We start from the raw sequence: 5,000 nt of genomic DNA, 5'->3' as shown, positions 1-5,000 counted from the left end.
CAGAGGTTTCCAGGTGTCACTGTCCGAGCCACAGCAGGAGGTCAGAGTATTGCTGACTTCCAAAATGCATCATGGAAAAAAGGAAGTTATAGGATTCAAGATGCTTATCCTTTCGGATTTCCAAGTTTTAAAACGTAAATATTGATCTATGGATGTAGCGACATTTCCAAGTTTCAGTTTGGTATACCTTTAAGTAATTTCTACACCTGTTTGTGAACGCTAAATACTATTTTCTCTTAACAAAGTTCAACACCACCTCTAAATTACCAACATAAGAGACACTAAGCCAATAAAATATGCGGTTTCCTTCTGGATGTTTATTTTCCTAAACACAAATTGCATTTATACTGGGAAACAGTGGATTAAATACTAGAAAAATCTTTCCTCCCATGGATGTCTCTTTTCCCAATTTACCTGAGAGAGTCTTATAAGGAATGGAGATAGACTATTACTTCCTAAGTAAATTTAAATTTAACACCAATTTACTCACTCTAGTATTTCTATATTGGAACTAACAGCTTCCATAGGACCTCTGCAAAGTGCCAGAAATATGATCTCATGCGTAGTAACAAATTTAAATGTGTTTTATTTTGCATGTCCTTCTTCCCTGTGCGTTTTCCCCATCTCTTCCTTTCCATGACTCCCCACTCCCAGTTTCTAAGCCACTCATCCACTCCAGAGACCCAGGAACACTACCTAGGGGGAGAGCTAACTCAAAAAAAAAAAAAAAAGCTGCACCAGACTCACACCTGCTATAAGGGAGATGTAATTATTACTCACATACTTCTTAAGGATTTGAAAGTAAAATGAGTATATAGTTCCCGTTGCAGTCACTGAGATCAATATAACATAGCGTGATACTCAGGTCTGTTACATCACAAAGGTTCTGTGTCCAAAATGCCAAAGTCACTTGCCCTTTCCTTAAAAGCACTGCAGAAGTCTGACAATGTTCAGAGTCTGAACGCTGTCGAGTGCTTCCTCGACGGGACCCATCACGGGCTTTGGGTTTTAATCCTCACGTGAGTCAGTTTGTAACCTTTAGCGGTTCGTTTCAACCCGGTCTGTGTCCTTTTCCCCAAGAATGATGAGTTCGGCTTCACGGCCACTGGAGGCTGAAGGACATGGTGACCACATGAGTGGTCAGCAGCAAGGCCAGCTCTGGGAGCAGCCGGCAGCCCCGTGTCAAGGCATCCACCTTTGTTCCCATCCGGGGGGCAAGATCCAGAGTCTCAAGGCCAGACTGCACCTGCCACTAAATCCAGTGGGGTCTGAGTTGTAGCCTCTATGAGTGGGACCAGCAGCCGTCTGGGCTTTTTTTTTTTTTTTTTTAAGATTTTATTTATTTATTTGAGAGAGGGAGACAGAGACCTAGACCATGAGTGGAGAGAAGGCCAGAGGGAGAGGGAGGAGCAGGTCCCCGTGCATCAGGCTCCCCGGGGACCCTGGATGGTGAGCTGAGCAGCCGACTGGGCCCCCCCCAGGTCCCCCGCGCCCTCTGCAGAGCTGGGCTCTCCAGATGTACGTCCTCTGGGGGCTCGGTGGGCTTTGTCACCATGCCTGTGGGTGAGGCCCGAGCGGGGTTGCAGGAGTGCAAGGGCCTTGCTGCGACTGTGGGCAGCGTGTCACTTGGGACACCAGGCTAGGATGGCTCTCAGCTTGCATCCTGAAAAGGTGAAAGGCCATGAGCAGGGAGCCGGGAGGGAATAAGCAGGGCATCTTCTCGAACGGGGCTCCCTGTCCCTGTGTCCTGAGTGTGCAGGCCGCCGCCCTGCAAGGTGCCACTCCGGTTCCGATGTGTGGCCCGGCCCGGGCCCCCGTCCCCGGGGAACCGAGGCCACCTGGACCCGAGCGCAGGCCTCCCTTCCCGATGCTGCTTGACCTTTCTTCTCTGGGTTCCCGAGGCTCGGACCCTCATGTGTCTAAAACTCTCCTAACCCGCCGGACTGAAAAATAAAAACCCAAGTAGGGCGCAAGCAGCGCACAGGCGGGATAATTAGGATTGATGGGCTCTTTTAGGGGCACCGAATCCTCAGCCTCCCCTTTCCAGTCGCATTTCTCACCTGCTCATGCGGTGCCCACCTGTGGCTTGCTGGCAGTGCCCCTGCCTGCAGATGGGGAGGCTTCCAAGTTCTTGGTCTTCCGTGGTAGGACTCGCCCAGGACCTGGGGAGCTAGTGAAGGGATTAAGGACAGTATGTTGTCCTAGTTTGTGTCACTGCTCCCTTGTTTATGTTCTTCCCCCGACTATTCCCACACCCCGTCTCCAGATTTTTGCATGGCTTTTATAGCCTCTAGTAATTATATCAGCAGCATGGAGTCTATTTTTATCTCTTTTGAATGTGTGCAACATAAATGTCAAAAACCATAAAATCTCTCTTTAGCATGTACCTTGCGTGCAAGGTTTCGGAAAGTGTGATGCAGCATTCAGAGAGATGTTGCATTTTTGAGGTCAGACAGATGAAAAATGGAAAACTCAATTTCACCACTTAGCTGCACGAACTTTCAGTAAGTCCCTTATCGTCTTGAACTTTTAGCTGCTGCTTCTGCAAAACGGAATTGTACTGTCCATCCTAGAGGACGGCAGCCCTGCCCCTCGTTTGGTTTCTGGGATGCCCCATTCCCACAGCGGGGATCTCCAAACACCTAATTTTTTTTTTTTTTTTTTGCTTGGTGCTTAAGTGTTACAACCTTTCAATGCCCTCCGTGACCCTTTGCCAAACTTAGATTCAGAGAAAGGATAAAATCTTCCTGGTTCAGCACAACTACTGTAAATTATTACAGGATCGGATCACAACATTATTTATTGCGCGAAACAAATATACAGAAGCCACCCTTACCTAAAACTGCCCCTGGACTTAGCAAACAATAGCAATGACGCTAATAATAATACCACCCAGCAGTGATTAAGTGCTTACCATGTGCCAAGCTCTAGATGCTGCGCATGTTTGGATTCATCTAAATCTTCACGGCTGCCCATGGAGAGAGATCCTGTCATTCCCCCCCCCCCCATTTGACAGAGGAGGACACTGAGGCAGGTTAAACATCTTGCCCAGAGTCACAAGTGAGTTAGAATTCACATTTAAGCAGTCTGACCCCAGAGCCTGCGGAAACATAAAATGTATGAGAGATAGGAGCACTCGCAGTGCTGGGCCTTTCTAGATTCTAGTACAAGGCTGTTTCCTCTCTTTTCACTTCCTTTTTGGAATTGGCCCATTAGGGAGGCCAAATGGGCCTGTCCAAAGGGCACGGCACGTAAACCTGAAATCCCTTACTCAGCTCCTAGGTAAGGGTCACCATGCTTCAAGGGATAGGATGGCCTCAGCATGTCTAAGGGGGCTGGTGCATTCTTTTTTTTTTTTTTTTTTTTATGGCTCATTAGCTTATCTTTCATTTAACATAGATGAGGAGAAGGATTTAGAGGGTCGCGGAAAAACATGTGCTCTTGTCTGGTCAAAAGTATGCTATTATAAAGAATGAACAAGATGCAAGTAATGCAGAGACATGGAAGGGATAATCGTAAAAAATAAAGAGCGTGTTTGATGGCCATAAACAAAAACCAGTGATCAAAGAAAGAATGCATAGGTAATACATATCATACTCTATTTCGTGGGCAAGCGAGTCAGAGCCAATTATGTAGAGTTTCTCTCCTTTCTCATAAGTGACTTGTCAATGATCCCAGTCATATTTCCACTGTTAGCATTGCCGAGAGCAGGGGAGCCCGAGCACTCAGAGCTCACTTCTTTGTAAGGTTAAGGCGATTACTGACCAGATGCTCAGCAGCCAGAGAAATGCTCTCATGTAAAACAGAACAGGGGATTGGAAGAACTTAGGAGGTGACATTTAGAGAAGTATGATAACTTGTAAACACCAAAGTGCTTCAACTTTTATCACACTTTGAAATCAGTTCTCTGAAATTTACAGTTATTAAACTTAATCCTTAATCTTTGGTACGGTGCCCTTATGAGTCATCAAACAAACTCAGATGTGGAAGTGTTTGAGAGAAGAAAAGAAATGAGAGTAAATTGATTAACGATGGTCAGAGTACCCCAGGATCCCGGAATACCCATAGTAGAGAGCACCCACCGGACACTGGATAAATATTGATCTAAAGATCCAGAGCTTTGCCAAAGATGAGATATACACATAACATTTATTCTGCCCAAACAGAGTCCTGAAAATGAAAGGTGTATCTTTTCTGTGTTAACTAAGCAGGTCAACTGCTTACTTACTAGGTAGGGGAGAAGGTGAAGGGGGGATACAGAGAGGAAGGAAGGAACCTTCAGTATCCTTCACCCCGACCTGACCTAGGCCTCTCCAGGAAAACAAAAGGAGCAGGAGCCTGAGTCCCCTGAGAACGTCATGTGAACATGTGCAGTTCTGTTGCCACCCCCTGCGGGTGTGGTCGGGTGTTCAGGTGTGCTCCCACATATGTGCGCTGGGCCTCCATTAACTGCCTGTATAAAAGTGAGAACTTGAGCGCTTCACTTTCAGAAGAGAAGGAAGAGGAAGAGGGAGCGAGGGAGGGAGGAAAGGACATGGTGCTGCGTATAAGGAGGGTCCCCACATGGCTGATGCAACAGATCCCACCGAAAAGCCAAAGCGTTGGACACGTCTTAGGTTTATTTCTAAAACCTTCAATTGCATAAGTTTCTGGAGTTTTCTCTGGTTCTGAGGCCTATTCCCACCCCCCAAAAAACAGGGGTTGGGGCTTTTTGTTATTTTGTATTTATGCTCGGGTGGCATTGTTCTGTCTCTGTCCGGGGCTGTAAAATGGAAGCTCTTGGGGAGGTGGCTGGGTAGGAAGGGCGGTCTTGGTTTGCAACTGAGAGCAAAAGGTACTACCTGCGTGTCTTGCACGAAGCTAGGATGCTTCCTTTAGATGAATGTATATCGGTAATCAGCTTAACTAAGCAGGTAAGGTGTTCATTAGCTAGGTTGGGTTTTAAATGAGAGACGGAGTTGGGGGTGGGGGGGAGGAAGAGAGAGAACGAATGTAGAAGA

General features: G+C 46.8%; 1 protein-coding gene and 1 long non-coding RNA gene across 7 annotated transcripts in view; one reads left to right on the top strand and one right to left on the bottom strand.

The window, feature by feature from the left end:
* The window catches only part of LOC121481967, a 6,008-nt gene extending 2,691 nt beyond the window's left edge, over nt 1-3,317 (bottom strand). Inside the window, exons 1-3 of one of the 3 annotated variants that reach the window (XR_005985464.1) lie at nt 2,915-3,317; nt 2,061-2,170; nt 38-1,943 (exon numbers count right to left, since the gene is read on the bottom strand). This is a non-coding gene — a long non-coding RNA (uncharacterized LOC121481967). Of the gene's footprint in view, nt 1-37; nt 1,944-2,060; nt 2,171-2,914 lie in introns of those variants that run through there. The other 2 variants (XR_005985465.1, XR_005985466.1) reach the window with 2 other exon arrangements.
* The window catches only part of ZEB2 (zinc finger E-box binding homeobox 2), a 141,513-nt gene that overhangs the window by 74,525 nt on the left and 61,988 nt on the right, over nt 1-5,000 (top strand). The window lies entirely within an intron of this gene.

The sequence above is a fragment of the Vulpes lagopus genome, chromosome 24 (genome assembly GCF_018345385.1).
Source record: "Vulpes lagopus strain Blue_001 chromosome 24, ASM1834538v1, whole genome shotgun sequence".
Taxonomy (NCBI): domain Eukaryota; kingdom Metazoa; phylum Chordata; class Mammalia; order Carnivora; family Canidae; genus Vulpes; species Vulpes lagopus.
The sequence above is the reverse complement of the archived record's forward strand: the minus strand, read 5'-3'. Positions and strand labels throughout refer to the sequence as shown.